The 22485-nt window shown below is 39.2% G+C and overlaps 11 non-coding genes across 11 annotated transcripts; all 11 read left to right on the top strand.

Annotated features, from left to right (window-relative positions):
- The first annotated feature begins 873 nt into the window (after positions 1 to 873).
- Positions 874 to 963, top strand: Trnay-gua. The gene is given in 2 exon segments: positions 874 to 910; positions 928 to 963. It is a non-coding gene; the product is annotated as a tRNA-Tyr (tRNA).
- A 2002-nt stretch (positions 964 to 2965) lies between these two features.
- Positions 2966 to 3056, top strand: Trnay-gua. Its single transcript is given in 2 exon segments — positions 2966 to 3002; positions 3021 to 3056. It is a non-coding gene; the product is annotated as a tRNA-Tyr (tRNA).
- A 1715-nt stretch (positions 3057 to 4771) lies between these two features.
- Positions 4772 to 4862, top strand: Trnay-gua. The gene is given in 2 exon segments: positions 4772 to 4808; positions 4827 to 4862. It is a non-coding gene; the product is annotated as a tRNA-Tyr (tRNA).
- Positions 4863 to 6979: 2117 nt separating this feature from the next.
- On the top strand, positions 6980 to 7070 carry Trnay-gua. Its single transcript is given in 2 exon segments — positions 6980 to 7016; positions 7035 to 7070. It is a non-coding gene; the product is annotated as a tRNA-Tyr (tRNA).
- A 973-nt stretch (positions 7071 to 8043) lies between these two features.
- Trnay-gua lies at positions 8044 to 8134 on the top strand. Its single transcript is given in 2 exon segments — positions 8044 to 8080; positions 8099 to 8134. It is a non-coding gene; the product is annotated as a tRNA-Tyr (tRNA).
- A 703-nt stretch (positions 8135 to 8837) lies between these two features.
- On the top strand, positions 8838 to 8928 carry Trnay-gua. The gene is given in 2 exon segments: positions 8838 to 8874; positions 8893 to 8928. It is a non-coding gene; the product is annotated as a tRNA-Tyr (tRNA).
- A 4314-nt stretch (positions 8929 to 13242) lies between these two features.
- Positions 13243 to 13333, top strand: Trnay-gua. The gene is given in 2 exon segments: positions 13243 to 13279; positions 13298 to 13333. It is a non-coding gene; the product is annotated as a tRNA-Tyr (tRNA).
- A 1399-nt stretch (positions 13334 to 14732) lies between these two features.
- Positions 14733 to 14823, top strand: Trnay-gua. Its single transcript is given in 2 exon segments — positions 14733 to 14769; positions 14788 to 14823. It is a non-coding gene; the product is annotated as a tRNA-Tyr (tRNA).
- Positions 14824 to 16011: 1188 nt separating this feature from the next.
- On the top strand, positions 16012 to 16102 carry Trnay-gua. Its single transcript is given in 2 exon segments — positions 16012 to 16048; positions 16067 to 16102. It is a non-coding gene; the product is annotated as a tRNA-Tyr (tRNA).
- Positions 16103 to 17143: 1041 nt separating this feature from the next.
- Positions 17144 to 17235, top strand: Trnay-gua. Its single transcript is given in 2 exon segments — positions 17144 to 17180; positions 17200 to 17235. It is a non-coding gene; the product is annotated as a tRNA-Tyr (tRNA).
- Positions 17236 to 22043: 4808 nt separating this feature from the next.
- Trnay-gua lies at positions 22044 to 22133 on the top strand. The gene is given in 2 exon segments: positions 22044 to 22080; positions 22098 to 22133. It is a non-coding gene; the product is annotated as a tRNA-Tyr (tRNA).
- Positions 22134 to 22485: the final 352 nt, after the last annotated feature.

Here is a 22485-nt window from a genome sequence, read left to right on the forward strand (position 1 = left end):
TTTCACAATGCCAAAGTAATGGACGCTCTTGCCATGGTTCCATAGGATTAATTTAATAGTTAAAATCTTTATTCCTTCGATAACTCAGTTGGTAAAGCGGTGGACTGTTAGAACAATGCGAGCAGGCATCCATAGGTCACTGGTTCGAAGGAAATTGTTTTAGTACATTTGAATTGACTCCACCTTGACGGAGTAAGCCACAGGGTGTCACCATCCAGCACTGACCAGAGACTGACACCTGATTTGATTGGTTCATCTACAGTATATTAGGAGGTATTTATGTCATCTATCATTTGAGGTGGACAGTGGATATCTTTTGGACTATTATCAATTTAGCATTGTTGTTTATGTCTGCTCATAGCTTTCGTATTATAAAGCAACATTGTTAGTTATCAATCAAAGCTGTGTGTAAAAATTCTACCTAAATCACAATACTAATGAAACGTTTTCATAGAGGAAATAGTACTGATATATATATATATATATATATATATATATATATATATATATATATATATATATATATATATATATATATATATCAGTAAAAAGAAAAATTTAATTATGCTTGCCGCTGACAGGTAGTCGTAAATTTAACACTTGGGCGACGTGTGGTTACAGTAATTCGGTAAGTATTGATACATGATTCCTAAGCTTCATGGAACAGATAGGTATTTTGATATTTTGATACGATTTACTCCATATAATATATAAACACTTGATAGCATTACTGGAAAAACCTGTAGTTATTGTTTTAAGAGTAAGTGTAAGCATCCTTTAAGACCAAGGTGACATAACACCATCGTAGGAACTTCGTTAATAAAACCGAGTGCTAACCATAACAAAGAAAAAGAGTCCTACAAACTATAACTTCCTTCGATAGCTCAGTTGGTAGAGCGGTGGACTGTAGTTGGTTCTAAAGCAGACATCCATAGGTCACTGGTTCGAATCCGGTTCGAAGGACGAGTTTTAAGTCTCGGTTAATAGAGTCGGGAGTGTTTATATATACTGCAGGTGGAAAGCCAACCGATCACCCACTACTAGTTAGCAAGTTTAGGAGACCATTCACCTAAGAGAAGAGAATAAAGATCGTAACGTAATTTTTAAAAAAAATTTCAGGTAACGTGAACTTTTAGTTATTTTTATCTGGTAGTGTGAGCTTTTATAATTCTTTAATAACTTGGTATTTCATTTATATTTCATGATAATATAAACGAAGAGTTTTCCTCGCTGATGCGGCAAGAACGTGCAATTGGTAAGAAAACTGGCCAGGTCGTCTCCTTTGTTCCGTTATTACCACACGCAGCTTTGATCATGGGTATGTGTGGAGAAGAGTCGTGTTCAAAGACTGTAGTTCACCGCACGAAAGGCAGCGGTGAGGAGAACTTAATGACTTTATACTGAATGCTAATGTTGCGGCGTGCGGAGGGCAGCCGTTGAGTGTTGCGGTGGAGCTGAACTGTGGGAGAGATGGAGTGTGTGCGTGTGTAACGTACGTAACGTAACGTTAAAGGTGACCCTAGGAAGACTAGCAGGGTCTCCTCTAAGATCAACCAAGTAATCTTTTCCTTCAAGGGAAACAACTCAAGACGCCTTAAATATCAAATAATCACCGATGAACAAACACACACACACACACACACACACACACACACACACACACACACAAGAACACACACCGGCCCTACTACCACCTGAGATCCCCTGTCCGAGAATTGCTGTTCGACACCACAACCGCATCCAGCCCATACGTGCACGAACTGATCGCTATAAGAACAGCCCAGTCCCAACCATTGTAAAAATTATCAATAACATGTAATAAATCAGTGTATTCACTCCCAGTAAACACTGCTCCCTACACTGTCACTATGTTGAAATGAACTGTAGTTTGAGCTGATCCCCATCTAAGTTACTATATGTCTTATTTGTGTCACTTATGTCACTTGTATATTATTTGTAATTCGTAACCCATTCCCCAAATATGTAACTGTATATTTTCAGCCTTCTGGCTGCCAAGCTCTTTCAATAAACCGTTAATTATTATTATTATTATTATTATTTATTACACACACACTAACTTAATAAAAAAAATCCTTTCAGTACAAAGAACTAAAATTACGAAGAAGAAATATAATGAAATAATAAATTAATTCTGTATTTTTTTGTTAAGGCAGGTGAGAGCTTACGTGACGTCATGGTTTATTTGAGCAAATTTATTTTGGTTATTAAATTTATATAAACTTTTATGGTTACCTTGGTGTTGGTGGAGGTGTGTGGCCAAGTACGCGTTGTGTTCTGAAGTACAGAGAAATAGATATAATACTCTACCTGTAAATACCTGTTATACTAACCTGTAATTAATTAATATTCAACCTGTAATTATCTATAATACTCAACTTGTAATTAACTGTAATATTCAACCCGTAAAATCCCTAATACTCAAGCCACTCTCCCATTTTCTTTCCTAAACTTAAAGAAAAATATTTGACAGACCTGAATGAGTGTGTCAAATGTTCCCCAATGTGATCCCAGTACAGTAAGTAGATTATTTGGTAGCTCACATGAGCGAACGGTGGACTGTGGTTGGCTACTGGCAAACATCCTTAGTTCACGGTTAGAAAGGATCTCTTCTTTGTCTATCTATCTATCTATCTATCTATCTATCTATCTGTCGTCCAGCAAGTGACACAAGCAGCCACAGATAACGTTTCCTCTTGATGGGTATTATATAATCTCATTATTCTTGAATTTAAGGAGACTGTGTTTCGTATTTGACTCACTCGTATTATTTTTAGCATGAACGATATCTGTAGTTTACCAGCTGTGAAGTAGTCTGGTGTATTAATGTGGCCTTGCGTGTTGAGTCATGACCGCCTTACTCTTAACCCGCGCGTAGTAGAGCGGAACTTGTCGGGACACACCGGGAAGAGTGTCAAGCACCACCCAACTTTCACTCTAAATAGCTCCTTCGATAGCTCAGTTGGTAGAGCGGTGGACTGTAGTTGGTACATATAACAGACATCCATAGGTCACTGGTTCGAATCCGGTTCGAAGGATACATTTTTATATATCAATTTACTCGAATCCAGCCATGAAAGGAAGCGATCGTGAGTGTTGCAGATTTGTTCAATGTAACGGGGAGTGTTATTAGGACTTGGGAGGAGCTTCCCTGGTTAAAGACCTTAGGAGTTGTACTGCAGTAATACCTTATAATACATCAACATCACATTTCATTTACAGTGGAATAATATCTCGTGTCCTCCAGGTCAAGGAGATTGTGTTTCCTCTCTTGACTGTCACTCTCACCTTCGACACACACACACACACACACACACACACACACACACATACTACTCTACTACAACTTTGCTGTCACTCGGAATCGAGTATGACGATCATCCGGCTATGATACAATGATATGAATTATTAAGGATGTCACCTAGGTTGGTTAGTTCAGAGGTGATTAAAAAGGCCGATACGGGACCGGCAGGGTCGATCACAGATGTTGCACATGTGGGGGGCTACATCTAGTGTGGGAGAGATGCGGCAGCGTCTTTCTGGCGTTGGCACTTGTCTGCCTCGTTATGCAGTACGTGTCCACATGCCAGTGAGCCTATACGCCATCCCTCTGGGGCCCACTGCTACTCCGAGATCCCCTACTGATCTAGTCTGGGCCCACGAGGCACCCAGTTACCGTGTGTTGCCACGAGGAGGCACAGCAGGAGTCTTGATGGTGAAGAGGCTGTGTACTGGCAGGGGAAGACTTATGCAAGTTGCTTCTCTGCTCGCCACGAGGGCAAGCCAGCGGGGCTAGCTGAAAGCGAGAGGGAGCAAGCAGTGCTTGCGCCTTAACACTAACATAATTCTGCTACACTAGACGCATTTCACCACCTTGTACACACACACACACACAAAAATCACACACACACACACACACACACACACACACACACACACACACACACACACACACACAAAATAACTAAATATTAAAAAATAAAATCCTTTCAGTGCAAAGAATAAAATAAAATATGAATAATAACGAAAAAATAAATTAATCCTGTAGGTTTTTTTTTAGTTAACTCAGATGAGAGCTTACGTGACGTTATGGTTTATTTTGGCAGATATATTTTGGTTTTTAAAGTTATAAAAAAATTTTCATGGATACCTTGGTGTTGGTGTAGTGGTGTGTGGCCAAGTATGCGCGTTGTGTTATGAAGTACAGATAATTTTTTTTAAATCTACCTGTAATTAACTGTAATAATTAACCTTTAAATACCTGTAGTACTGTGCCACTCCTATTTTCTTTCCTAAACATTAAAAAAAAAACCTGACACACCTGGATGAGTGTGTGTCAAGTATTACTCAACTTTGATTACGGTATACTGTGTAGATTCTTAGGTAGCTCAGATGGTAGAATGGTGGGCTAAGTGATATTGGCAAATATCCTTAATTAGAAAGGATATTCTTTCTTCTATCGTCCAGCAAATGACACGAGCAGCCACAGATAACGTTTCCTCTTGATGGGTATTATATAATCTCATTATTCTTGAATTTAAGGAGACTGTGTTTCGTATTTGACTCACTCGTATTATTTTTAGCATGAACGATATCTGTAGTTTACCAGCTGTGAAGTAGTCTGGTGTATTAATGTGGCCTTGCGTGTTGAGTCATGACCGCCTTACTCTTAACCCGCGCGTAGTAGAGCCGAACTTGTTGGGACACACCGGGAAGAGTGTCAAGCACCACCCAGCTTTCACTCTAAATAGCTCCTTCGATAGCTCAGTTGGTAGAGCGGTGGACTGTAGTTGGTACATATAACAGACATCCATAGGTCACTGGTTCGAATCCGGTTCGAAGGACACATTTATATATATTTATATATATAATATATAAATTTACTCGAATCCAGCCATGGAAGGAAGCAATCGTGTGTTGCAGAGTTGTTCAATGTACCGGGTAGTGTTAAGACTCTGCAGGTTTTTGTTGACAGTGTCAAGACTATGCCATTCGGCACTGAGGTTTGGATTGTTTGTTGTCAGGTTGTTTATCAGCCAATGTTCGAGCTGCTTTCTGAAAGCTTGTGCTACCACTGGATCCTCCAGACGCTTAGTGTTAAAATCTCTTCTGGAGGCTTGCTGCCTTCGCCGTTTTGGGGTGACGTGAATTGAGAGCTTGGCTCTGACGAGCCGATGATCAGTGTCGCAGTGGTCTGAGCCATGCATGGCACTGGTGATAAGGATATTTCAGCGATCTCTTTCTCTGACAATGATGCAGTCATTGAGATGTCTGTGGTTGGATCGTGGGTGTTGCCACGAACCCTTGAACTTGTTGTTCTGCCTAAACAAGGTGTTGGTGATAGTGAGGTTGTGTGAAGCACACTTGCTGAGGAGGAGTAGGCCGTTGGGATTACACTTGCCTAGTCCATTTCTCCTTATGATTCCCTGCCAAATGTCAGCATCTCTACCAACTCTGGCATTGAAGTCGCCAAGGAGCACAACCTTATCTTCTCTGGGGCTAAAGGTTAGTACTCTGCCGAGGTCGGCGTAAAAGGCTTCCTTAATGTAATCCTCTGCATCCAGTGTTGGGGCATATGCACTGATGAAAAAGGCATGACGTGAATGATTCAGTGGTACTCGGAGCGTCATGAGGCGCTTGTTAATGTCAATAGGTATTAAAGTAAATATTAAAGAAAATCCTTTCAGTACAAAGAACTAAAATAAGACATGAATAATAACGAAAAATAATTTAATCCTGCTTTTTTTTTTAGTTAACGCAGATTAGAGCTTACGTGACGTCATGGTTTATTTTGGCAGATTTATTTTGGTTTTTAAAGTAATTTTTTTTTTATGGATACCTTGGTGTTGATGTAGTGGTGTGTGGATACGCGTTTTGTTATGAAGAGCAGAGCAAAATTTGTAATACTCAACCTGTAATTAACTGTAATATTCAACTTGTAAATACATTATGTAGTTGGTAGTAGGCAGCTATGAAACAGGAAGATACTACCGCCTGAGAAGATATTGGAAGCATAATGTGTTGTCTAATGGTAGACCCTGCTGCCATATGGCATCACGAAAATTGTGACCAAGTCCCAGGTTGCCGATCTGACTTCTGCCTCATTTATACACAATTGCAGGGTCTCAATTGTTTCTCTTACTTTGACAACACAACATACATAATGTTATCGTTTCTCACTACTGATCTACTTTTAATTTTTGTATTTCTTTATTATTATTATTATTATTATTATTATTATTATTATTATTATTATTATTATTATTATTATTATCAGTTATTATTATTATTGTTTTAATTGTTTTATTTTTAATTTTTAATTTTTATAAATTGTATTTACTAAGAACTAGTTATTATTATTATTGTTATTATTACATTTTCGCCCCCCAGGCCCCGATGGGGGTCAGTGACCTGTGCCCGGGTGGGCTAATCCCTGAATATCCCTGAAAAAATCTGACAGACCTAGATGAGTGTATGTCAACTGTTACCCAACTTTGAGTACGGTATAGTATGTAGATTCTCAGGTAGCTCACATGGTAGAACGGTGGACTAATTGATATTGGCAAACATCCTTAATTAGAAAGGATCTTCTCTCTCTCTCTCTCTCTCTCTCTCTCTCTCTCTCTCTCTCTCTCTCTCTCTCTCTCTCTCTCTTTCTTCTGTCGTCCAGCAAGTGACACGAGCAGTTACAGATAACGTTTCCTCTTGATGGGCATTATATAATCTCATTATTCTTGAATTTAAGGAGAATGTTTTGTATTTGACTCACTTTTATATTTTTCGCATGGACGATATCCGTAGTTTACCAGTTGTGAAGTAGCTTGTGTATTAATGTGGCCTCGCTTGTTGAGTCATGACCGCCTTACTCTTAACCCGGACGTACTGTAGTAGAGCGGAACTTGTTGTGACACACCGGGAGGAGAGAGCGTCATGCACCACACAACTTTCATTCTTTATAGTTCCTTCGATAGCTCAGTTGGTAGAGCGGTGGACTGTAGTTGGTATATAAAGCAGACATCCATAGGTCACTGGTTCGAATCCGGTTCGAAGGATATAACTTTTTGTAATTGAATCCATTAATTAACATCAGTTGCCACAGCCAGACGGAGACGCTCACAGTGTAGCTGAATTGTCTCATTTCGCCTGGAGGAGTTTCAGTGATGATGCATTATATTAATAGTGGTAATGCATCGTTTTTTTTCAGGTTATGGAGATCGTGTGTATTGGCTGTTACTATTACATTTAAGTTTGTATTTACCTGAGGCGTCAGTAGTAGCAACACAGTCTGTTAGGGACTCACATCATTCCTGTTTTTGAATACCTTCAATGTCACCGACTAACTAGAGTTTGCTTACATATATTCCAATAAAAAAATAATGAAAACAAATATTTGGTAATATAATAATAAACAAAGATAAAAATGAACGAGGCTGATTATTGACACACGATAATTTTACTTGACGTGATTTATCACAATAATTTACTTGTAAACAAAACATTTATATATATTGCAACGAATACACTTTAAATGATATTCTAGAATTGTATTATTATGAAATTTTTGACTTTCATAATGGATAACCAGCCGTTCTTTTTACCTGAGAGGCATTGTGAAACATTTTATATTAATAGATCAAAAGTTTGTTTGCATCCAAATTTCTCCTCAAGCTGAATATATCAAGGAAGTACAGTACACTGATGCAGTTTAGAGAACATCAAACACACGATAATGTACGTGTAGGTATTTGTGTAAGTCTGCTCGCGCGAATGTGGGTTACGGAGCGCGTTCGTACGTGTGCATATTCATTGTTATAACAGCAGCAATGTAAATTTTGCGTAGAGGAATATCAAGCCCATAAACTGTAGTTAACTATGAGAATAAGTAGTGCTTACAACTAGTGTGTTAACGTATCGTCCCTGTGTTGTGGTGTGAAGAGGGAGGTGTTGAGTGGTGGCCGCCTAACAACCGCACCTTACCCGGAGGAGGTGTGTCCTGCATAACACAGCTTTCACTAAGAACCAGATCCTTCGATAGCTCAGTTGGTAGAGCGGTGGACTGTAGTTGGTTCTTAGAGCAGAAATCCATAGGTCACTGGTTCGAATCCGGTTCGAAGGATAGCTTTTACTACTGTCATGATTTACTCGACTCCAACAGGTAACGCGAGCCATCACAGGTTTCCCAGTGTAAAATGTACTGTGTTCTCACGCCAGGTCGACTCTGTGTAGTTTCTCGGTATATATATATATATATATATATAAATGACACGAGTAATGTGACATAATGAAATAACTGTAGTGTATATCTGTGAAAGTGAAGGTGTCTTTATATACATAAGGAGTTTGTTACTAGCATTTACGGATTTTAGTCATGTACTGTATGTAGGATTAGCTGTAACTACATAGAGTATCTTGTTGCAGTATGTATTAATGTCCTGGAATGAATTTTTTGGATGAATTTTACTCGAATATTTATGCCGTTTTTGTATAATTCTCCTTTAAAAAATAATTGGTGACTTATAGGAAAATTGTTGTCTGTGATGGATACATATTTGTTCTAGATACTCAGATACAAATGAAATGCAACATCACATATTACCTATACTCGCCCAGCATCAGTACGGTGTGCATAATGTAGGTAAAGGCGAATCTACCAAGATTCTCAAATTGATCCACTCGAAGTTGTATGAATGCAACATCAAGGTAGTGTAGGGTATTCTGTGCCTCACACAACCCTTAAGTGTCGACGGTGGCGGGCGGGTCATAAGACAGACCTGCTGGTGGGCGAGCCTTGTATCACATGACTTCCATAACATTTAATTCCTTCGATAGCTCAGTTGGTAGAGCGGTGGACTGTAGTTGGTATTTGAAGCAGACATCCATAGGTCACTGGTTCAAATCCGGTTCGAAGGACACTTTTATTTGGTTCCGAATTATTTGAATCTATGAATACAACCGAGCGGCCGTCCCCAAGTGTATCACGTATTATTAAACAGTATCTTCCCTCGGGACTCGTTTAGTTTAAAGCTCGGGGTGAAACACGTCGAGCCTCTTCAAGGGAAGATGTTGTTTAATAATTCGGGTGTAAGAGTGACTCACCGTGTAGTGGGAACCATGTTATGACAAGCGTTGTATAATTGATGACAATATTCATTAATACAAAGTTGACTACCTCCAATTCAACATTCGTTCTTCGGTGAGACGCATTTGCGGTGTGCAATCTTACATGTGATAACTGTAATGTTTGTGTGAAGATTAAACGTTAGGTACTCATCTAGCACCTGTTCCTCGGAGTGAGTGTCCCGTGGTTCACCAGTTACCGCATGTGACATTCAGTGATAAAATGTGGTTATGTAATGCAATGATATTTTGGTTCGTGGTTGTAACTCTGGCTTAGATAATGAACTTGATATGACATCATGCAATTCATTTCTCTCGAGCGAGTGTTGAACAGTGTAAGTGTGGTGTGTGATGTTTGTTAAAGTTGATCTCACGGAAACTTTGTGTTTGGGATTATAAAAATTTCGAACCAAATTAAACACTTTAAGGAAGAATTACGTATTCGATTCTATTCTGTTTGCTCGTGTGCGAGTTTACCTGTTGCTGTGAGTGTGTGAGCGTGTCCAGGTGTGTGTACACTTGAGTATATGTGCATGTGAACATCGTTCTGATGCGGCCAATGAGAGTATTGAGTAGATTGTGGAGGATTGTCATTGGTCATATTATTTATAAATAAGTGTACAATATACTAAAGATATATACTCTCTCTCCTGATATTATTTGCCTATACTTGTAGCACCTGCCAGATGCCTCAGGTATTACTGTACTGGGATATATGGTAACAGTTCTGGAAGCCTGTTAACTCTGTGAAAGAAGATATACGACTTGAAATTGATATATAAATTGTCATGTAGACTGTAATTCACTAGCTGAGTGAAGTTGACACGTTCAGCACCCTAACCCTGGGCTTAAGGGTTAAGCCGAAAAGATATTGGTTGCCAGAAGAGAAAATACAGGAGCTCATCACGACTATACAGAGTTGGTATACAGATTATGAACCAAAGGATGTTGATAGCTTTTATGATGATTTATAACATATTATTGATTCTGTTTTGACGACAAGTAAGTGTAGTTATAAAGGAGAAATAATTAAGGGGAAACGTAATATGTACGTGAATGATAAACTGGTTCAGGGCTGGAGTAAACTCCTTAGAAAGGTGCAAAGGGAATGATAATGAAATCAAGCAATACTGAAAGAAAGTGCAAAAACGTATAGTGCAATCAAGCAAGAGGCTCGGAATACATCCTGGACAGACTTTTTAGGGAGAATCGCTAAAGGCAAGACCTTGGGTGACATATGGAAGGAAGTGAATAAAGTGCGAGGTGTTCGAAGCAAGAGCAACAGCTACCCTGACCCACAGGGCCAGTCAACTTTTTAGGAAATGAGCTGGGACTGCTAGTTTTGCCGAATTACCTCAGTGTGTGCAGACCTCATTACAAAGTAAGAGTAAACTTAGGAGTGAGTGAGTACAAAGTCAGCGTACACTGGAGGATGATACACGTGTTCCTATAACGAAAGGCGAGTTATTATATGCGATTAAAAAAAGGGAAAGTCTACGGCACCCGGTGATGATGATGGTATAACATATGATATCCTGAACTGTCTGGCTGGTATTAGAGAAGAACTCCTGTTAGACTTGTTTAATATGTCTTATAATGGAGGTTGTATCCCTCTAAAGTAGAAAAAGCAGTAATTGTACCAATACCAAAGAGCAATGGAGATTTTCGTCCAAGATCTTTGACCTCTTGTTTTAGTAAAATGATGGAAAGAATAGTATTAAACAGGTTGTTGTATAAAGTGGAAAATGTCTTGGTGCCCAATTTACTTGGATTTATGAAAGGGAGAAGTACTGCAGACTTTGTAAAGTGTTTGAATAACTCCGAGGCTACATGTAGGACTTTTGTAGACTTAAAAGGGGCCTTTGATAGGGCAAATAAGGAAGTCGTACTTGAACAAATTAATTTAGGGGTTTCTGGGAAGTTGCTGAAATGGATTGTGGATTACTTGAGTAACAGAATGGCTAGAGTATGGTTTCAGGGTTGGTACTCAGAAGAGAGAGAGATGGAGTTGGGAACCCCACAGGGAGGTGTACTTAGCCCCACTCTTTTTAACATATTGATGAACATAATGGCTCGCTACGAATTTTCTGGAGACTCACAGGTTATAATATATGCTGATGATATACTTATACGGTGTAAAGGTATGAGAAACATGCAAGAGGCTTTAGATGCATTGAGTACACTTTGTTTAGAATGGGCTTTGTAGCTAACAGAGAAAAACTAAATATCAGGTCAGAAATTATGAACAAGGGGATTTATTTTGAATGGATTAAGGCAAGAAAAAGTTGGTGCTAACAAATACCTTGGGATGTACATTGGGTATAAGTTCAACAGTAAAGTACGTCAGATGCACTACCTGGAGAATACATCTAAGGGACGTTTAAGACCTTTAAGAGCTTTGGCATGGAAGGGAAATGGCGCAGGTATTCCTATTTTAAGGATGGTTTATATCTGTACTATACGTTCAGTTATTGACTATGCAGCTCCCATCCTTATAATGCACAGTAAGAAACTTATACAAAAGCGTGAAGTGTTACAAAACGAGGCCATATTAATCGTTTTAGGGTGTCAACGGATCACTAGAATTGAAATAATGAGACTGAGTTAGATTTACCAAGTATAGAGCATAGAGTAAAGGAACTTGCTGTAGCCGCTACTCTTAGGACCATTAGGAGAGGAGGAGATAATAGGTTGTCCCATACAATAATGTGATTAAATGAAAGAACAGATCTTGGCAATGTGTCCAAGGCTAGTGTATAATATTATGATGGAGTATGGAGTAGATAAATATTGCTTTTCATTACAAACTTATTTAAGGTTTAGACCATGGCAGGAAGGATGCATTGCAGTAGATATTTTACAGCTTGAGGGAAAAAAGACTATTGGCATCCCAGTTATTTACGAAATGTGTTTTTAGAGAAAATAAATAGTTTTACCAGGCGAAATACTGTACATATATATTGTGATGGATCAGTATTAAGTAACGGTCAAGCGAGATGTGGTGTTTTTACAAGGGATATTTTATCAATGAGTGTTGTTCAGATAAAACGGTTTGTAAAAGAATTAATAACAACACCTCATCCACGCTGGCTGAACTACACACAATATGTGAAGGACTCCAGGTTGCTATAGAGACATGTAAAGAAACATATATTTTTGTTGACAGTAAAAGTGCACTGGAAGCTTTGCAGAGTAAAAATCCATGTAACTTTCATAGTGTTAATATCTGTAAACGACTGGTCATAGGAATGCAAGAAATGGAATGTCATGTGCAGTTTGTATGGATTCCATCAAATGTGGGGATTCATTTAAATGAAATGACTGACAAATTGGCCAAAAAAAGCTGCAGAAAAGATGTATATAGATATTGTCAGCAATATAAGTATTAGAACGATAAAGAGGGAAATGTAAAGAAAGAGAATAATGGGAAAAAGCAAGAAGAGAAGTGACTGCCATATGTAGCGAGAGTTTTCAGCACTAGTTGTATGTTTTACAAAACACCAATGTAACTTATGGGACTAACTTACCATCTTTGATACTGTTATAATGAGACTAAGATTGAGATACAAATATTACTGGCAGATAAGTGGAGGGGCGGGTCAACTGTGTTCATCTTAGGGATGCCCATACACTACAACATTATGTATTAGGATGTGAAAAAATCCAACCATACAGGAACAGTGAGATCACTACCTTAAAGAAACAAGTTTGTTGGATGATTAATATTGGAAAAATTAAAGTAATTCTAGCACTGTATAAAAATTTTTGCTTCGAGGATATGACATTTAATTTTGTGTAGGATTGCATTATTTGTCAAATTGAGCTATTTCATTGATGTAAAAATAGTTATTGTGATAACATGTATAATTTTTTGTAAACCCCAGAAGGGGATGACAAAGGTGAGGGTGGGGGTAGTACACTACCCTGGCCTTTTGATGTAATATTTTTATGGTCAGTAAAGTATTTCAATTTCTCTGCTGGAGTGTGATGTGATGAGAGATGATGAGTGTTTTGGTCACCCCACACTCACTACCACATGCCTGAGAGTTTGTCAGAGAAACCTGTTGAAGGGTCTCATGTATTACTCATATTTACCACTTTATAACTCCTTCGATAGCTCAGTTGGTAGAGCGGTGGACTGTAGTTGGGATTGAAAACAGACATCCATAGGTCACTGGTTCGAATCCGGTTCGAAGGATATACTTTTCCCTGTTGATGTATTCGGACAATTAACTCAATCGTCCGTGTATGTGAGAAACAGACTAATAGTGTAGCCAGACCTGCTTTATCGTATCAGGAGGAGCTTTTCTGATAAAGAGGGTTGATAGGTTGTGTTTAACATTGAGCTCTATCTCAGATTTTTTTTAATGTTGCTGGACTAGTGTATTACTAATCATGTTCTTCACTTAAAGACCTTCGTTGTTATAGCGCAGTAATAACACTGTGACATTATAACAACAACGAATTGTGTGTGGGTATTGACTTGTAGATGGAACTGGTAAATCACATAATAGATATAGTCAATCAATCAATCAGAGCACCTTTCTCATATCTGAGGGTTGGCGACCACAGTCCTCCACTCTAAACTTTATCAAGTTCTTCAAGTTCAAATGACTGTTTATTAGTTGGCTCTTTTCTTTACTTTTAATTCCTGCTGCTAAAATTCTCTAAGCAGACTTAATTGTTGTCGTTCCTCCTCTCCTTGATCATTTCCTCTGCTGTGGTTAACTCTGCTTAACTGTTTTTTCAATACAAACAATAGTTGGAGATCAGATTAGAAATATTATAATATATAAAGGAAATATAAATCAAGTGATAAGGGTTCTTGACTGACGCATCACAAACTCACCTGTCTGTAGGAATCTGTTGGGCTTATGAAATATAAACACGTTAATTAATACCTTTGAAATTTTCTATATCAATATTGTTCAAGGTCTTGGTGAACATTCCTCCCCGTTAGTAGAGAGGCGTTTGTGGCCAGAAATTTTTATGAAGTAAATTGTTTAGTGAATATTTAATCTACATCTTATGATTCAAAAGGATTAATATGATTTAACTTTCACCATCAGATAAAGTCAGCATCTGTAGGTGTCCCAGTCCTCGGTGTGGGAGCTGCAATGCTGACTTGTGGACAGAAGCTGGATCAGATAGCACCAATTAGTCATTAGCAATGACTAATTACTAACTGTATATCTCCACAGGTAAGGGAATCTAATTAGTTTTCTCTATACAGTTTGGTAATTTGTAGCATTCACTGATCTTCGTATGATGTAGACAACTGTTGGTAACCGAGGGCAGCTAAAGTGCGTACGTTCGTGTGTTGTGTGTGTGTGTGTGTGTGTGTGTGTGTGTGTGTGTGTGTGTGTGTGTGTGTGTGTGTGTGTGTTTGTCACGTACGAGGAGTGTAGTTCACTCGTAGAATTAAATATTACTGACAATTAGTGTATTACTGTAGTTCTCTAGTGTTGTGGTGTGAGGAGGAAGGCTGATGAGTGTTGACCATCTCAGTCATCCTCAGGAGGTGGAGCACAATTAACACCTGACGAAACCTGCTGGAGAGAAAGTCTTGTATCACACGACTTTCACTTTTCTTAACTCCTTCGATAGCTCAGTTGGTAGAGCGGTGGACTGTAGTTGGTACATAAAGCAGACATCCATAGGTCACTGGTTCGACTCCGGTTCGAAGGACGCTTTCATTTTGTTTGGACTTCTATGCAATTAACAAAAGTGGCCACACGTGTTCGGAGACGCTCAGTATAAGATAACAGTATTTTTCAACGTTTCAAGTGAAGATCTTTTCACATTTTTTCGTTTTGACAGTAATATTAACTCTTTACTTATCACATTAAGGAGATTGCGTTTCCTTAGTTGCCTATTCATTTTTTTTCTTAATACCTGCCGCGCAAGTTTTAGTAATCACACTTGTTCTTGTCATGGCTGTTCCTGACCCCGTGTACGGTGACTGAGCCTCGTGTTAACATGTACTGTACTGTACTGTACTGTACTCCTTACTACAGCGAACAACAGTACTGATCTAAGTGTTTTGAACAGAATAATAGAAATAACATAATTAAGCAGCGCAGGATCTTGACACGTTTACACACCTGAGAAGTTAACTTAATCCTTTAGCCTTAACTTATCTGTCCATAGAAACACCTTATTTTTAATTCAATATATACATATCTTTTACTTGGTAATTTTGGGTAATATTGTTATAAAATTTATCAATCTCCAAAGGTAAATTTATTCTTCTAACCTCCAGCACATTGTGGACATTTTCTTAACTGTTCCCCAACGTAAATATCACGTGATTCAACACTTCCAATGGTACTGCCTTGACCTCCGTACTTGTGACTTCAGTAGGGCAATATAATGCAGCTTCCACAAACTACCTAGTGACGCCAACACCTGTATTAGGGCCAGCAGGTCATCTCCGTGGGAGTTTTGGGGAGAGAGAGAGAGAGAGAGAGAGAGAGAGAGAGAGAGAGTGTGTGTGTGTGTGTGTGTGTGTGTGTGTGTGTGTGTGTGTGTGCGTGTGTTTAGATATATGTATACAGTATTTGCTTAAACTCGTGTTTGTATGTTTTTGTGTACGTGCGCCTGTGAGAATCGTTATAGGTATCGATGGAGGGCGAGAGAGAATGAATGATCATCACGTACAGTACAAAGACTTAGTGCATTGGTGAAGTTGACTAATATAAACAATCCAGTGTTAATATATGAGTGTAGCTCCTTGGTGTTGTGGTGTGAGGAGGAAGACTGTTGAGCGTTGACCGCCTCAGTTATCCTCAGGAGGTGGATCACAACTACCACCTGACAAGACCTGCTGCCGGGTGAGTCTTGTACTGTATAACAAGACTTTCACCTTCTTTATCTCCTTCGATAGCTCAGTTGGTAGAGCGGTGGACTGTAGTTGGTATATAAAGCAGACATCCATAGGTCACTGGTTCGAATCCGGTTCGAAGGACACCTTTTTATGTTTCCACTTCCATGATGTGAATGATTAACATAAGGTACCACAGGTGTTTGGACGTACGATCATCTGCACTTACACCTAGTACAGTGGCTGGCGCGTTTTGTGAGATGTGGCAACTCTGTGGAATGATCATCTAGTATCCTTAGTCTGGCCACTATTACGAGGTTCCTTAGGACCATTCTGGGAGTTTTAATACTATGTAAACAAACACAGAGATGCCACATCTCACAAAACACGCCAACACTGTATCAGGTGTAAGTGTAGATGACTGTACAATACACTTAGTATAAAGTAATTATATTTTGGTATATCTAATGTATCGTTGACATTAAGTGATGGTCTTATATATACAAATATTTATCGAGGCCAGTGTGTATTTTGTTAATGTATGAAGGATATATTGTCCTATACGACTTCCTCTAGGTTTATAAACATGTCGTATATTTATAACAGTTTCGTAACATCATCCCGTGACATTCAGTGATGACAACTGGCAGTGATATTTGGGGTTTCTGGGTACAAGTCCGCTTTAACATTCAGTTTAAATATACGAATTCACATTATTTACATCTCTTGAGCGGTGTGTGTGTGTGTGTGTGTGTGTGTGTGTGTGTGATGGAGCTTAAAGGTGGCCGTACAGCACATACCTGGCGCTTGTGGGGTCATCCGCCGTTCACAAGCCGAACACTTCATGTCATCATTGCGTTTTAATGTTATCCAAGGTGTGTGTGTGTGTGTGTGTGTGTGTGTGTGTGTGTGTGTGTGTGTGTGTGTGTGTGTGTGTGTGTGCATCATTATTTGAGTATCGTCCTATATGTATGAAGTATTACTATGTACAAGATCTTTATAAATTCACCTTCAGGGTAAAACATTTCTGACAACTGTTGTTTTAGTGTAACAACCTGGTGGTGTGGTCTGAGGGAAAACATTGTGTTGGTCGCTACGTTTTTTTCACCCACGAGTGACTGAACCTGTCTGTCTGACCTGGAAGAAGGCGAGTGCTGTAACACACAACTTTCCCTTCTGTTAACTCCTTCGATAGCTCAGTTGGTAGAGCGGTGGACTGTAGTTGGAAGATAAAAACAGACATCCATAGGTCACTGGTTCGAATCCGGTTCGAAGGATTTTTATTTTTTCAGCTTAGACTCAATTTAATTCAGTTTATACCTGTCTATATTAAGCTTGAGGCCGCAGACGGTCGGAGGCGTTTACAGTATAGCGGGAACTATGAGGCGCGTAGCTGCATCTCTGATAAGTTTTCTTTGATAAGTTTTCTTTCAGATAGGAATATTATCTCATTGCTCATAAGTTTATAAACACCGAGTTGGTTATCACAATGGGATTTATGAGACCCAGAACTACAGGTTATAGAAATGAAAATGTTGTATTAACCAACTCAGTCATGGCATTAAACTAAAGTAATAAGGAGTGTAAAACGAACTAACACTGATGCACAAGTCTTCATACCTCTTGTGATTGTAAAAGATCAGTATTATATATTTTCCTTTGATCTTTTGATGTTAACTTTCCTATGGAGTCAGTCAGTGTCCTCTGTGTAATTTACAGACGAATTTCACCATTTTGATTTAATAATGTTTCACTGCACCACAATAGCAAAGATCTTCAAGCAAATACATACATTAATCATTAACAATCACGTTATCAATTTTTTTGTGATGCGTTGACTTCCAGTTAGACTTTAAACAGTAATTGAAGAGAACAATAGATTCGAGTTATTACTATCACACGTCCATTACTTTGCACGTGTTGCCTTGTGGCTTAACCGTAAGTATGTATGTCTTATGTTAACTTGGTATAGCCGAAAAAAAAATTGGTGGGGGGGGAATGAATTCGTACCCTGATACTAAGTCACTTTTGTGTATTTTTTCTAATAGCATTCAATAAAGATATGTAATAGTGATATAACGTTTAATATATGACGCTCTGGATATTCATTTTAACAGGAAACGTCATGAACTACATCGTGTGTGTGTGTGTGTGTGTGTGTGTGGAATAAGTTTAAGCTGGCAGTATAGGGAGACATCTGGCAACACTCGCTAGATCATCCCACTTTTTCCTCAAGCACAATACCTGGAGGATCACATAATCTTAATTTCTCAATAATCCGTTCATTTGTGCGCGTACATGCTTGTGTGCGTGTTTGTTTCCTTGTGTATGTGATCGTATTCATGTGTGCACCTATGTAAGTGTTCTGGAGAGACACTGTACCTGTAGTGACTGAGTGATGTTTTTCTCGATGGGGGATTGAATATTATATGTAGGACTGCTGTGTACTTTGACTGCAGTACATAACCAAGAGTGAAATATTCCTAAAGTGTTGTGTTGGTGTAGCTTCTCAGTGTTGTGGTGTGAGGAGGGTGTTGGCCACTCCACCCTCTACCACTTGTGGGAGAATGGAGCAGTCACGACACACCTGGAGGGGAAGGAGTTATCTATTACACACATTTACGTATATATTATTCCTTCGATAGCTCAGTTAGTAGAGCGGTGGACTGTAGTTGGTACTGAAAACATATATCCATCGGTCACTGGTTCCAAGGATGAGAATTTTTTTCTTTTGCTGCTTATTCATTGTCATATACAGGGGTAAAGTAAGCGACCGCATACCTATATATCCTCAGGGCTAAACAAAGGTGATATAACAAAGGTACTCAAACTGTCCAACCAGGAGCGAACTCGTAACAATGGTTTTAAATTAGACAAATTTAGATTTAAGTGAGAGATAGGTAAACATTGGTTTGGAAATAGAGTAGTGGATGAGTGGAACAAGTTACCAAACATCATCATTAACTCGAATACTCTGAATAGCTTCAAACATAGGTAGGATGGATATAATATGAGCGATAGGGGTTGGGTGTAAATGGGACTGTCCAATATGGGCCAATAGGCCCGCTGCCGTTTCCTCCATTCTTATGTTCTAATGGGAACTTTTATGTTATCGAATCAGGAGATGATGTCCTGATAACGTTTCATTTTGATACCAATATCTTATAGCTCTTAAGATTATATTTGTGACGTTGGTTATTACAGGTTCTGGATGTGTTTACCTCCGTCTGAGTCTTATATAAAGCACCGCTCAGATCACTGTCACTTCCTTTACCCATTCATTGTCTCGCCCACTTGAGCTATTGCCACTATAAAGCTTTCAGTAATGATGTACAGCACCTGAAGATTAGATCCCTTTATTTATTTCACCATGAGATGCTTAAGATAGACCATCCTAATGCAAACCTAACCTAACCTACCCTAACCAAACCTACCCTACCCTACCCTACCCTACCCTACCCTACCCTACCCTAAACCCCCCTTCTCTATACAGTACAGGTAATATTAGGGTGGTTAATCTTCAGGTAAAAATAAAGTCAGGTGTTTAATGTAAAGGTGATTTAATGATTATTTTTAGTGCAAAGAACAATAAAGTACAAGAATTTTAAGAAACCAATATAAATGATAGAATAACTTTGCCTTACTGTTCCTAATATTCTTGCTTGGAAAAATCAAGACCCGGGTTGCAGAAATTCCTTGGTACACTAGAAAAAAAAATTTTCAGAACCACTGTAGAAAAATAACAGCAAATCGTTGATGATGGTGATGATGGCGACTCCACGTTGGTGGTGGTGGTGGTGGTGGTGGTGGTGGTGGTGGTGGTGGTAGTGTTGTGGTGTGGGGACGGGAAGAATGATGTTGGCTCCGTCACAGGCAACCAACCAAAGGTGTGGCGGAGCAGAATATTGCTTTAGAGTCCAAAATAAAGAGTGTGTTACTTTCCTCATAAATTTGATTTTCGATAGCTCAGTTGGTAGATCGGTGGACTGTAGTTGGAATAAAAAAGCAGACATCTATAGGTCACTGGTTCGAATCCGGTTCGAAGGATGTAATTTTAAATCGAGTGACACCAATGCATTACTTTTTTTTTCTTTACCTAGAGGTCAAGTTCTGTCATCATAGTCAGCTAGTTTCGATCATTACTTTGGTATGTTGTTATTGTGGAAAATTGTAGCGCATCTATAGTTATTTTGTTCATTGATCAGTAGTGCATCCTTTTATAGCTACAACCTTCCAACCTCTTATTATTAACATAGCTAAAGCTGCCTCCCGAAAGTTGGGAATGCTGTACAGATGCCGTAGCTACTTCACTCCTGAACAGTTGCTTCAAGTATATAAGATATTCATTCGTCCTAACTTGGAGTACTGCTTTCATATCTGGGGTGGCTCTTCTTCTTTCCAACTGTTAGATAGGGTAAAATCAATGGCATTTCGTCTTATTAACTCTCCTCCTTTAGTCGACAATCTTTCTTCCCTTTCTCTTCGCCGCAATGTTGCTTCACTCTCTCTCTCTCTCGGGCAATGTTCGGTGGATTTGGCATCCTGTGTACCGCCGGCAAGGCCGTGGGCTCGTAACACACATCTTGCCCGCGGTGCCCACCGTTTCTCTGTGGATGTCGGTCACACTAGATTCTATTGTATGTACTATAACGGGTTATTCTAGTGACTAGAATAAACCGTTATAGTACATCCTTTCCTCACACAGCCAAACTGTGGAATGCTCTGCCTTCTTCTGTGTTTCCATACTTATACAATCTGTCTCACTTTGAAAGGCTGGTTTTCCGGCGTCTTCGTGGTGTAGATTAACACAGTATAACCTTTTTCTTCTCTATTTGTAATTTCTTTCTGTTCTTATTTTTTCGCTCCCCAGGCCCTGTTGTAGGTCGTTCGACCTGTGCCCGGGTGGGCTAATTCCCGAAAAAAAAAACCTTCCAACCTCTTGTAATTGCAACTTCCCAACCTTGTATAACCACCTGTAACAACCTTCCATCCTCTTAATACTAAAACCTTCTATATTTTATAATTTTTATAGCGTTTACCCCTCATCTGCCCCCAGGGAAGAATGTCTATTGTCATCACCCAAGCCGTAGGTGTGTTCGGCTGGCGTCTTTATCTTCTTTAGTCCATCTCATTTCGCCCTAACTACCGTAAGTAGCCTCGGGAGACCTTGAGCTGCATCCATACGACCTCCATCATCTGTAATGTATGTGTGTGTTCCCTGGTCATATCTGGAGACGGGCCAGTCATTTGCATAATTCTTGCATAGTATTAGGCTGAGGGCCATCCAAGAGGCTCGCGAGACCTAATTTTGTTTCTGTTTTTGCTACTGTTTATTGATGTTAGTGTCGGTGAGGGATATAAAGGCCTAGGATATTGTGTAACTTTTCTGTTCATGATGCATATTAGGGATAATTATTTCTCGTAGAAGAAGTTTGTATGGGTGAAGAAGTGTCCTGAAAATGATGCCACCTGTGTGTACTTTTTCTTGTGATGTTTAGTAGAACATTTGGTAACTTGATGATGATTTGGTCATTGGTGCACACAGCTGTTGTAGAGTTAATTTTTAATATGAAATGATAAGAGTGTTGTTGGAAATTTCAGCAGTGTTGTGTGGTGTAAGTTAAAGATGGCTATATGCGGGGGGGGGGTGGGGTGGGGGGGCTCCTGCTGGCGTCTTGGTGTAGGACAATCCAATTGTCGCCTTCAGCTGTATTACTCAAGATTGCGTCATGCGATCTCCAATGTTCTTTTGTGTGTGTGTTAAAGAATTCTTGTGTGTACATATGCTCACCATTGTATCAGTATTGACGGAGTACTCTTAACTTTAGTGATGTGTCCGAACAAAATTTTGATTTTGAATTTAGAATTTAATAATTGTGTTGAGGATTATCGTGTAAACAAGGTTACCAGTAGAACGAAGTAGTATTAATAAGTAATAAGGTAGCGTCCCTGTGTTGTGGTGTAAAGTGGAGAAATAATGACTTCGCCGCCACACACTTTACTGCCTCGGCTGACGGATGATGTAATGTCTGACAAACCTGGAGGAGAAGGGTTATCTACTTGTTAACTTTCTCTCTTAACAACTCCTTCGATAGCTCAGTTGGTAGAGCGGTGGACTGTAGTTGGTACAAGAGCAGACATCCATAGGTCACTGGTTCGAATCCGGTTCGAAGGATACTTTTATTTTTATTCTGGAATAGGTCCATCATCAAGGCAGGTGGTGAGGCTAGCGAGACCTGGCTAGTCACTTCAGGGGAGCTTCCCACGTCGATAGTGTGGGAAATATTTTCTCATTGCTCTCCAAGAAGATCGTGTCTCTTGAGTTGGTTTTTCACTTCTTTTTAATCCATATTACCTGATGTGCTTACTGTAATAATAGTCAGGTTTGTTTTGCCATTGCAGTTATTGGACACTTCTGTAGTAACTATAAACCTTACAAATGCTGATTACTTTACTAAAAAAATACAGTTGTAAAAATTTCAGCATAAAATAAATGAAAACCTCAGTTGAATCTCGTAGGTTCTTCT

This window comes from Homarus americanus, unplaced genomic scaffold, assembly GCF_018991925.1.
Source record: "Homarus americanus isolate GMGI-L3 unplaced genomic scaffold, GMGI_Hamer_2.0 scaffold16430, whole genome shotgun sequence".
Lineage (NCBI taxonomy): Eukaryota > Metazoa > Arthropoda > Malacostraca > Decapoda > Nephropidae > Homarus > Homarus americanus.